The sequence below is a fragment of the Arachis ipaensis genome, chromosome B8 (assembly GCF_059453495.1).
Source record: "Arachis ipaensis isolate K30076 ecotype BB chromosome B8, ASM5945349v1, whole genome shotgun sequence".
In the NCBI taxonomy this organism is placed as follows: Eukaryota; Viridiplantae; Streptophyta; class Magnoliopsida; order Fabales; family Fabaceae; genus Arachis; species Arachis ipaensis.
Window position 1 is genome coordinate 38,254,401 of NC_142443.1, and position 12,716 is coordinate 38,267,116.

Here is a 12,716-nt window from a genome sequence, read left to right on the forward strand (position 1 = left end):
AAATTATTACTATTAAAAACGAAAGAATGTATAATTTAAGTAATATTTTTAAGTAATAATTTAATGTATAATTTTATTTTTGTCTAAAATATTTTATATCGTTCTAATTTAGTCTTTTGTTCAAAGTTAAATATTTTCTTCTAAAAAAATGGGATACCTTTAATAATAGTAAATTATCAATTCAATTTATAAATTAACACATGTAAAATATTAAAAATATAAAAATAATTACTAATATATTTAGGACATATAAATTATAAAAACAAATTAAATTTGTTAACCACGGTAAATAAATAGTAATTACCTATTACTTAATTATACATTCTTTCGTTTTTAATAGTAATCTTTATAGTAATACAAATGGGGAGCTCATTTGCTGACGTGGCGCTCATACGTTGAGTCTGGGAGTTTATTTGCTTACGTGTCGTCACTAGAAATTTTTAGATTTATATTTATAAATTATAAATTATTATTTGCTTAGGTTGTTATTTTCAAATTTTAAGTTTGGGTTGTTTTACTTAGGTTGTTATTTTTTAAATTTTAAATTGCTTTATTTGTTTGGGTTGTTTTACTTATGTTGTTATTTTTTAAATTTCAAATTATTTTATTTAAATTGTTATTTTTTCAATTTTATTTAGATTTTACTTAGATTGTCCTTTTTTATATTTTAACACTATTTTTTTAAAATATGTTAATTCTTTTTAGCATTATTTTTTAAAATTTTGTTGATTTTTTTTAAATTGCAGCTACATAAATTCTTTTTAAAAAATTTAGAATTTTAAAAAAATTTACGTTAATTATTCTTCCGTTGTTACATACTAATATTATTATAAATAAAGATTTACGTTAGTTTAGAATTTTTAAATTATTATTTGTTTAGGTTGTTATTTTCAAATTTTAAGTTTGGGTTGTTTTACTTAGTTTGTTATTCTTTAAATTTTAAATTAAAGTCAACCAAATTTAAAAAAAATTAGTTATGATGCAACTATAAAAGGATAAGTTATGAGAGATGTAAAGCACCACAATTTAAAGTACATCAATCCCTTTCTTTATATATATCCAAAATCTCTCTACTTATTCCAATGGCTGGTATTCACAAAATTGCTGACATCAATCCTACAATCGACAATTTGTATGTACGTATACGAGTGATACGGTTATGGACACTATCAAGTTACGAAAATTCTCCATTGCCATACTCAATTGAGATAGTTTGGCTCGATAAAGACGCGAGTTTTTTACTAATATCCTTTTATCCATGACTCCAAGGTTATTTATTTATTTTTTTAAGTTAAAGTCTATGTACATTGGATTAGATATTGAATAAGTCTATATTTAATCTTTTTTTATGTTATTTTCTTTTTTAAGCATGTATCGAATAAAGCTTGGTGTCATTGATGATTCTGATTGTGCATGTTATGTAGTCTTTGACAAGGAGGCAAAACAAGTTTTGGGAAAGAGCTGTGTAAAGATACTTGATCCACTCCTATTGGTAAGATCTAACCAATATTTATTTCTAAAAGCATTAGTGAGGATATTTTTATTGGTACTTTTTATATTATTTATTATTAATATATTATGTAATACCCTGCAGAAAGGAGATTTATCGGATACACTTACACTTTTACTCAACCTAATTGATAAGATCTTTCTCTTCATTGTTGAAGTTTAAATATCTGATAATCTACATTTTTCACCTTCTTATAAAGTTAAGAAGATGACTGATAATGTGGATCTCATAAATAAATTCAAAGAGGCTCACCATATTCAAATTGTGAGTATATATAAGTGTACTTTCTATTAAAAATCAATTTAATTTTTGCTTCCTTGGTCATTAGTAGTATCTAATTTATAAATAATAATTAATTATAATTTTAGGATGTTGACTACACCGGTGGTTTGCTTCCAATTTCAAAGACATCCTCAATCATTGAAGGGGAGAAAGTAGAAGGTGCTAAGGTATTTGTTTAAAAAATAATTTTTTTGTTTGTTCTCTCAAAATTAGATCTTAATTTTATTCAAAAAATATTAGTGAGATAAAATCAAAGGTTAGAAAGAAGTCTTTAATTTAACGTGATTTTTTGTACAGAATTTGTTGCTTGAATTTCAATGAAGTTGCGGCCAATGATGAATCTGAATTGTTGGAAAATGCTATTACACCAACTAAGCGACTATCCTCGGAGTCAGAAGATTCGAAGGTGGAAGGAGATACCTCAACTTGCAAGAAGATTAAGATTGAGAAAGAAACTTGAGAATTTGGATGCACATGTTTTGAAATTCCTTTTAGAGTCTATCTAATAGAATAATGCCAAGCATATGTTTGTTTTGGTGAAAACATTGTCTTTTCTTGAGTTGTTATTTTTCTTTTGGTTCTTTTCGATTTTTATGTTTGGAATTTAAAATTTTTTAAATATAAATTGAAGTTATTTGGTTATTACTTGTGGTTTTATTTTTAATTTGATTCTCACCGTTGATATTCTGATACTTTTTAATTTAATATTTAATGTCATAAAGTTATAAATTTCTTCTTTGAATTATTGTTGATACAATTAAGTTAGTTATTAATTTTTAATGTGTACTTATTTAAAAAAAATCTAATTATAATTTTTAATTAAAGTATTATGTTTAGAATTTTAAATTTAAATTCAAATATACTTTTTTTTTAATTTTTACGTAAGCAATTGGATTTGAGAATATTTTTTAAAAATTTATATAATTTATAAGCTACTATGCTAATTACAAAAGATTATAATAAAGTAAATAGAATTATCAGTCTTATTAAGATGTGAAGTTATTTATACTATTTAAAAAAAATGTAATACTGTTTAAATTCTAGAAAAAGTATAATAAAGTTAATACTGTTTATGATGAAACTAAAAAAAATCATTTTTAAATTAACAAATTTCTATATTCCTAATGGACAACAGAAGTTTGATTAAAAAAATTTATTTAAAAATTTAAAATTTATACTAGCTAATTAGGAAATTCTATTTAAAAATTTTAAATTTGAATTTCTAATACTAATTTCTAATTAAGTTTTTAACCATTTTGATTTTTAAATTTAAATTTTTTTAGTTGCCACATTTATAAATTTTTATTATTATCTTTTAGATTGTAGAAGTACTTTCATTTTTTTCTCTTTTTTTAAGTATTTTTTTCTAAATTTACGTAATTTATAAGGTTATTAATTTTTAGATTGTATTTAATTTTATTTATTTTTATCGATAAATAATAAGATTGATACTATTTATGACGAAAATAATAAAAATTATTTTTAAATTAACAAATTCCTATATTCTTAATGAATAAAAAATGTTTAATTAAAAAAGTTTATTTAAAAATTTTAAATTTGTACTAGCTAATTAGAAAACTCTATTTAAAAATTTGAAATTTAAAATTTTAATACTAATTCCTAATTAAGTGGCTTCTTAACCGTTTTGATTTTTAAATTTAAATTTTTTTATTTGTCACATTTATAATTTTTTCTATTTACTTTGTTTACATTGTTATTTTTTAGATTATCTCAGCACAATAATATAGGTACTTTCATCTTTTTCTCTCTTTTTACTTATAAGTTATTCATTTTCAATCTCTTTATTTAAGGAAGTGAAAAAAAAAAGTGATTTTAACTATAAGTTGAATTTATTGATCATGAGATTAAACTTATATTTATTTAAAAAAAGATACTTTTGTAAAAAAATATATATTATTTTCGGTAAAATATGTTTACGTAACTAAATAAATGAGAATAAAAAAGAAATTAAAGCAGCTATTGAAAATAAAACCTGTGCGATTTTACATGGACATAAGAAGACACTAATTTCATATTCTATTTAGTAAGTTAGACATGAGAAAAAATTGTAAAAAATTAGTGTCTCAAGTTAAAAATTAGTGTTTCAGCATTTTAGAGAGACACAAAATATATGTTTTTAATGGGTGTTTGTGTATGACTATGTCTTTCATCATTTTTGTCTCAGTAAACAAACACCATACATGTACTCCTGTGTCTATATTTTGATGGACATGTATACCAAAAACAAACGCTGTCATATGTGTACTACTTTATTTTTTTTAATAATATAAAAAATTTGATAATAAAAATGTATTATGTATAATGTATATATATTTTTAATTGGTTAAAAAATTTATTTATTTAATATTTTTAGGTATATATTGAAAGATGCAAGAAGTCCAAAGAGAAGCAAAATTATATTGAAGAAAAAATTGATATTTAAAGACAAAGAAAATACAAAGCGAAGTACAATTCAAGGTAGATTTCATATAAAAAAAATAAATTAATTATTTTATCATTTTTGTTTTTAGGTTAGAATAATATATTTTTTTATTTGGTATTTTTAAGTATGTCACTTCTATATATTTAGTTTTTATTGGGTATACAAAATAACTAACATGTCACGAGTATTTTGGCCGAATTAAAACCCATAAAATACAATATTTTCTATATATTATTTAGCTATTGACAAGTAATAAATTATTAATTTACATTGTCTTCGTAATATGTTACTAAATTTGTTTATGAAAAAATTACAAGAAATTCGAGTGATAGTTCCAATGGTGTGCATTTTCAATCGGTGTTGTCGAACATTACAAATAGCATTAATACAGATTTATTTTTGAATGATTTTTTTTATGTATTTTGATTTTCCTACTATTTATTCAATTATAAACTTTAACAGAAAATATGTTCAAAACTAATATCTCGAGTTATCTTATTAGGTAATAATCCAACACCATATCGATCAAGGTCTCCAACTACTAATTTACACTATGTAGATGAAAAAGAACGATGTTCCAATATTAGTGATATTAGTAATTCGGGTATCACACGTGAAGCATATGATAGCCCATGTCATCAGACAAGTCAGCAACATCTTCAACAAACATCAAACAATATCGACCAGTTACAAAGCCAGCGTATGTTAATATGCTTTTATTACTTAAAGACCAAACATTTAACTTTTCAATTGGTCTATTAAAAATAATCTTTGGTATATGCTAAATAATTATTATAGATTCATTGGAGTACACAAATTGAATTAGATTGCAAAGGGATGCAAGACTGAATAGGAAGACTATGCTACTTCAAGAGAGACATGATAAGATAAGCATGATAGATTGTAATTATCACAAAGTTAAAATTTTACTTCTTTTATCTTTAATACTACCTTCATAATATATATTCATAATTCAGCTGATTCAAACATTTAACATATATTCATTTTTCTTTTTCTTGATGTATTATCTCTAATGATTACAGGAGCAAGTACATCTAATTCAAATTTAGATACTAAAGAATTAGAAGAAGTGTGCATAGCTGAAAAAGAAAGACACCTGATACAAAGAAAAATATTCTTGAAGGAATTGACTATAAATCTTTCAAAAATTTTTGAAGAAGTTGAGGATATTACTGAAAACACGACTATATTAGATGATTCTGTGCAAATTGAATACCCAGCCATATTCAATGTTGCCGAGAATACAGGTAATTTAAGAAGTAGCACTATCAGCACTTTATTATTTACTATTGTTATGCTTTTTATAAACAAAAAATTATCATTTAGTGTTCAAATTTTAAAATTCAAACTAAGATATGGTTATATATTATAATTTTTGTATTTGAACATTGATTTATTGTAATTCTTATTGTTTGATTAACGTGCATGTAAATCTTAAATCTTGAGGTTGACACAATGAAATTGTATTATATGATATCATCTTTTTAATCCATAAATTGTATTCTTCGGTAATCTTTTATAAATATTATTTTTATACTTAACATGGTGAAAGAAATGTATATTTTTATATAAAGTATTTGTTGCAGATATAACTGAAACAATTTATTATCTTGGTGATTATTAGATGTGATAGATATTGGTAACCCAGAATTTTTTTGTCGGCATTGCGACGCCATGATGTGGTATGAGGATAGATCAGAGAAGTCCAAAACAGGATCCAATTTTGAGTTCTCAATATGTTGTATGCGAGAAAAGGTACAACTGCCATTTTGAAGCACTTGATCGGACGCTCGGGGATCTTATGTCAGTTACCAATCAACATAAGACACATCAACCATTTGGTGGTAAGGTTGTTGTTCTAGGAGGTGATTTCAGACAGATACTTCCGGTGATTCCGAAAGGAAGTAGACACGATATATTGGCATCCGCTATTAACTCATCCCATCTGTGGTCATTTTGTAAGGTTCTGAAACTGCATACGAATATGAGGCTTCTAATGTCTTCTTCGGATCAAGATGAAGGTGAAATAAAGAGATTTGCTAATTGGATACTTGATGTTGGAAATAGAAATATTGGCTCTGTTGTTGGTGATGAATCAGAAGTTGAAATTCCAGATGATCTATTGATTATAACTACTGATGACCCTCTCTCATTTGGTAGACTTTGTATATCCAAATTTGTTGCAAAACATGTCAGATTACAGGTATTTTCAGAGTAGGGCAATTCTTGCACCCACGCTTGAGAGTGTCGAAAAGGTAAACGATTTTGTCTTGACAATCTTTTCAGGGATGAAAAAGGAGTATTTGAGCTCTGACACAACATGTCAAGCTGATGAGAATGAAGATGTACAACAAGAGTGGTTCACACCAGAGTTTCTAAATGACATCAAATGTTCGGGACTACCCAATCACAAGTTGACTTTGAAGCCAGGAGTCGCTGTAATGCTACTGCGAAATATAGACCAGACTTCAGGTTTATGCAACGGAACAAGATTAATAGTTAACGAACTTGGCAACAACGTAATTGGAGCGACGGTAGTGACCGGTAGAAATATTGGAGATAAATTGTACATTCCAAGAATGAACTTGATCCTTCAGATTCAGGATTGCCATTTAAGTTCCAACGGAGACAATTTTCATTAACAGTATGCTTTGCAATGACCATTAACATGAGTCAGGGTCAATCATTGTCACATGTACGACTTTATTTGCCAAAATCAGTGTTCACCCATGGACAACTTTATGTTACTTTGTCAAGAGTTAAGAGTCGTAGTGGCCTCAGGGTTTTAATTCTAGACGAAGACGGCAATCCAAAGTCATCAACAACAAATGTCGTGTTCAAAGAGGTTTCTAATAATATTTAGGTAAGAATAATATTATTTTCATTTTAATAGCATGTTATGATTTACACTTTTGTACAAATATTTACTATAGATATAACTAATTTATCTATAACTCTTTTTTCAAATTTGAAATGAAATGTGTAACAAGGAGCACAACATCCTATGCCAATTGCTTTTCTAATGAAGTTAGTAAGATACTAGGTTGTCGATAAATTTTTATCAGCTTTTTGATATAAAATTTAGGGTAAAATTAACATGCTATTATTACAGTTATATATGTTCTTATTTTTTTATGTCTCCCTCCTTATGGTTTAAGAATATTATAAACTTCAAACTCTTCTATTTATATTTTACTTTGAATAAAGATAAAACAACATATTTAACACGTTTATTATATAACGACGATGATAGTGTTATACTAAATTTAAAAAATATATGGTTATAAAATATTATTTTTAATTTAACTTATCAAATTTAAATATAAGCCCGTGCATCGCACGGGTTTAACACTAGTAATTTTAAGAGTGAAAGTAAGTTAGTCTCCAGATCTTTTTCTTTTTTAAATTCAATGAAAAATATTTTGGTTAATATTAAAAAAATATTTTTTTTTCAAAATTTTTTTCATCTAATGGACTTAATTCTAATTTGATTAGTGATACACATATTTATTAACAATAAATCAAATAATATGTGGAAATTTTTTATTTTAATAAATTAAATAAATATTTTATTTTCTGAAATAAATAATTTTAAAAATTATTAGAAAAATACATCAGCATCTCTTATCTTGTTTATACTGTAAATGAGATAATTTTACCCGTATCGAGATATATGTATTTTTTCAATTTTCATATATCTCCTTACTGTAAACGAGATACATAAAAAATTATCTCGTTTATAGTGTAAACGAGATATGTGTATTTGTAAATATAAAAATATAATTTTTGAAAATAATAAAAAATATTAATAATTTAATTAAATCAAACTCTTAAAAATAGAATATTTCAAATAATAAGAAAGATAAGCAATTTCAAATAATAGAAAAGATGAGCAGTTTCAAAATAACAAAAGAAATAGTCGGTTTTAACTAACTAATTAATGAACTTGGTCTAGTGGTTAGCTCACTAGTTTGCTTAAGCAAGTGGGGGTTCAAATTTATTATTTAAATTGATTTAGTGTAAATTCTAATAAAAAACGTCAGCGGATGAAAGTAGTACGATTAAGATCGTCCACCTTCTATATTAATTGAAATGTTCTATTTTTAAAAATTTGGTCTAATTTAAATTATTAATATTTTTAAATATTTTTATAAAATATATTTTTATATTTATAAATACATATATCTCGTCTATATGGTAATAATTTTTTAAATTATTTATTTTAATAAATAAAATATTTATTCAATTTATTAAAATAAAAAAATCTAATAAGTTGTTTCTATAGCACTAATACAATGTCATACAATCTTTTTTTGTGTGGGTCCAATAAATCAACAATTATGTAGTCTAATTAATTCTTCTCTATTCAAGAACCATCAACATGAACTACTATCCTTTTACAAATGTAAAAACAATTTTATTTCTACACTATAGAATGCACCTTATAAGATTTGTTTCCAATAGAAAATATGGAAAGCATGTGGTGTCCGTAACAACGAGCAAATAGGGACCCAGTCGTAAATGTTGTAAAATCAATTTCAAGAATAAATTACTATAGTTGGTCACTTTTCTCACTCTCTCTATTGATCTTTTAGTTCCTTTTTATAGATTTTTAATTATAAATCTGAGGGTATTAAATAAAACAGGAGAAATATTATGAGCAATAAATAAAATAAAAACTTATTTAGTATGTGGTCAACTTCATAAAATCAATTTTAAAATTGCATTTAATTAATTTAGTGGGTTGATCGGATAGTATGTGTACAAGATGTCTCTGGTACGGGTTGAAGGGTGGATCGAAAACTTGCGGGTCGAGGCGAAGGCCGGATCACTTGACTGGAGCAATGGGGGGAGGTACCTGCAAAGACACTCCGACGCTCAAGTCAGAATGGATCTGAGAGGTGTAAGGTGTGAGGGATGAATGAATACCTGGAGGGACCTGGGTCCTCTATTATAGGTGATGGTGAATATCTTATCTTATCTTATTTGGCTAAGATAAGGGAGACGTTTGAATTCGAAAGTTGGTTAGGAGCTCTAGTGGGCTGGTTCCGGGAATTTTGGAAGGGCGAAGCGGGTCGGACCCTGGTAACCGGGTTCGGGGACCGTTCTGGGTGTAGGATCCGTGGGCCGGATCCGTAACAGTTGCCCCCGGAGCGAGAGAGTGAGGGTGCTCGGTCTCATCGTTGGAGAAACATTTTCCTCGCTATTGTGGTTTGGCAAGGAGATCGTTGTTTGGTTTTTCCGATCGAGGTCGAGGATTTGGGGAGTTCCTAGTCGTTTCATGGTCAGGCGAAGAGCGCGTTGTTTGGGCGTCTCATCACATGCCGGGTTTGATGACCGTTCCGAAGAAGGGCCCGGAGATCGGGTCTGGAACAGTTGCCCCCGGAGCATGAGAGTATGCTTTCTTGATCTCAATGCTAAGTCATTGGAGAGTCCGATTCTCTGTAGTTCGGGAGACTGTGAGGGGCCTGAAAAGGGTGTGACGTCATCATGCACCAATTGGTAGGATGTTGGTCAATATGGCTTTCCGCGAGTTGGAAGACCGTCAGCTCATGCTTGTTTTGTGTGGCCTTTTTTGGGCCGTTATTTTGAACTTATTTTAGGCCTCTTGGTGGGCCGATTTCAAGACTTTGTTTATTTAGCTTATTTGGATTCCCGTTTTGTTGGCTTTGCGAGTGATCGATTCACGAGTCACTATTTTTGTTATTTGGATATCCGTTTTATTGGCCTCGGGTGATCGATTCTCGGGTAGCTGTTTACTTATTTGGATATCCGTTTTATTATTTGGATATCCGTTTTGTTGGCCTCGGGGTGATCGATTCCCGGGTAACCGTTTACTTATTTGGATATCCGTTTTATTATTTGGATATCCATTTTGTTGGCCTCGGGGTGATCGATTCCCGGGTAGTCATTTACTTATTTGGATATCCGTTTTATTGGCTTCGGGGTGATCGATTCCCGGGTAGCCGTTTACTTATTTGGATATCCGTTTTATTTTTTGGATATCCATTTTATTATTTGGATATCTATTTTGTTGGCCTCGGAGTGATCGATCCCCGGGCCGCTATTTTTTGTTATTTGGATACCCGTTTTGTTATTTGGATATCCGTTTTATTGGGAGTGGGTAGACCGATGTTGTTTTGTCATAAGACGAGGTCTCCTGGTCCGAAGTCTCGTCGTACCGTACTGCCATTGTACCTTAGGCTTATTCTCTATTTTAGGACTAGCTCACGTAGGTGTGCTATACTCCTGACCTTGTCTGCAAGGCCCTACTTTGCTTCTTTGTCGTTTCCTCCCATGGTTCTGTGTGGATTTTGGTGTGCATCGAGATCGGAAAGGAAGATGCCTGCCGCGTCTCGGGATCTCTTGCGTAGGGCTAGGCTGATGTTGTCGTATTCTACCGCGGTTTCCCGGTCTCCGTGGATGGTTCCGACGGAGCCATCTTCTGCCGTGAACTTCATTAGAAGATATTTGGTAAAGATGACGGCGGATAGGTCGTTGATTGTTTTTCTTCCGAGGATGACATTATAAGCGGTGGAGTTCTTGAGGACCACGAACTCGGACAGGATTGTCTTCCTCTGGCTTCCCGTCCCTATAGTAAGGGGAAGAATGATGGAACCGTCTGGCTTGAGGAAGTTGTCTCCAAGTCCCGTGACACCGTTGCGGTGTGTTTGGAGATTTTTGTTGTGGAGCCCGAGCTTGTCGAAGGCACCTCGGAAGAGGATATTGGAGTCTGCGCCGGTGTCCACCAGTATTCTCCGAACTAGTCCTGTTCGGATTCTCGCCGAGATGACGAAAGGTGCGTCTTCGGCCGAGGTGCTGTGCTGGCAATCCTCGGGCAAGAAAGTTATCGTTCTGTCGGCTGGGGTAGCTGGGGCTTGATCTCTGACGGCCAAGACTTTGAGGTCCTTTTTTAGTGTTGATCTTGACTTGCCTGACACATCCTTGCCCGTGATGACATTTACTACTATGGCCGGGTCGTCTTCTGGACTTTTCCTGGGAGGTTGTTTTTGTGTTCTCAGGTTGCGTCCTTCTCTCTCAGGTGACCTATCTTTTTCCGTGCGTTTTGGTTCTCTGATGATTTTGGCGAACTCTGGGAGTTTGCCGTCTCTTATAGCATGTTCGAGGGCGTCTTTAAGGTCGAAACAGTCTTGTGTCCTGTGCCCGTAACCTCGGTGGTAGTCGCAGTAAAGGGTCTTGTTGCCGCCCGTTCTTTCTCTGAGTTGTCGGGCTTTCGGGATAATACCCCGATCCACTATCTGGTGGTATATCTCGGTAATTGGGGCTGTCAGGGGGGGTGTAGTTTGAGAATTTCCCGATCCTGGGTGGTCAGTTTGTGTTGGTTTGTTTGGGTTGGTCTCTTTGACTTTCTCTGGGCATCGGATTATGGCGGGGAAGTCGGGTTGCCGTGTGGGGTGTTGCCATTTATTGGCGACGACAACCTGGCTGACCTCCTCGTCGTTTATGTAGTCTCTGGCGACATTTTGGATCTCGTGCATGGTCCATACTGGCTTGGTGGTGAGGTGTTTGCGGAAGTCTTCGTTCATGAGCCCGTTGGTTAAATAGAGGCTTGCGACGGAATCCGTGAGTCCATCAATCGTTAGGCATTCATCGTTGAAGCGGTCTAGGTATTTTCGTGTGGATTTGTCTTGTTTCTGTGTGACCCCTAATAAGCTGATGGGGTGTTTAGCTTTGGTGATTCTAGTGGTGAATTGGGCCATGAACTTCCATGAGATATCGTGGAAGCCAGTTATGGATCCGTTGGGGAGGGTGTTGAACCATTTAATCGTTGGCCCGGCTAGGGTTACTGGGAAGGCCCTAACTCGGACCGCGTCAGCGGCCCCTTCCAGGTTCATCCTGGCCTTGAAGGCCGTTAGGTGCTCCTGGGAGTCCTTGGTTCCGTCGTACTTCATATCCGTAGGTTTGTCGAAGCCTTTAGGGAGTTTTGCTTTCAGGATTCTTTCAGTGAAGTGAGTGGCTCCCATTATCACGTGGTCACTTCTTGTGTGTTTGGCATCTTGATGTCGTCGGTCGTTGTCCGTTTCATGTTGATGAGCCGGGTTGCGTGGGACGCTGCGATCATACCTTTTGCTGTGTCGTCGTTTAGGCATCCTGTCGTGTCCATGGTCACAGCAGATGCTGCGATTGTATCTCTTGGCATGTCGCCGTTCTGGCGATCCGCCGTGCCTGGTTTCATGGCGAGATCTTGATCTAGAGGTTGCATGACTTCCGCTTTTTTTTCGGCGTTGTGCTTTTCTTTGGGTGTAACTCGGCCTTTGAGGTCTTGCACCCTGAGGCACAGCTCTTGGATTATCTGAACCGCCTTCTCTCATAGGCCGTCGGGTGGCCGAGCTTTAGTGGGAGGACGGTTGTCCTCTCTTGGTTGTTGCTGGATTGGGGTTGGTTGGCGATGTGCCGCGCTTATTATCCTCCCGTGGGTAGGAGGAGTGTTATCTTGGA

General features: G+C 32.1%; 1 pseudogene; it reads left to right on the forward strand.

Annotated features, from left to right (window-relative positions):
• The first annotated feature begins 5,940 nt into the window (after positions 1 to 5,940).
• Positions 5,941 to 7,119, forward strand: LOC107610914 (uncharacterized; annotated as a pseudogene).
• The last annotated feature ends 5,597 nt before the right edge of the window (positions 7,120 to 12,716 follow it).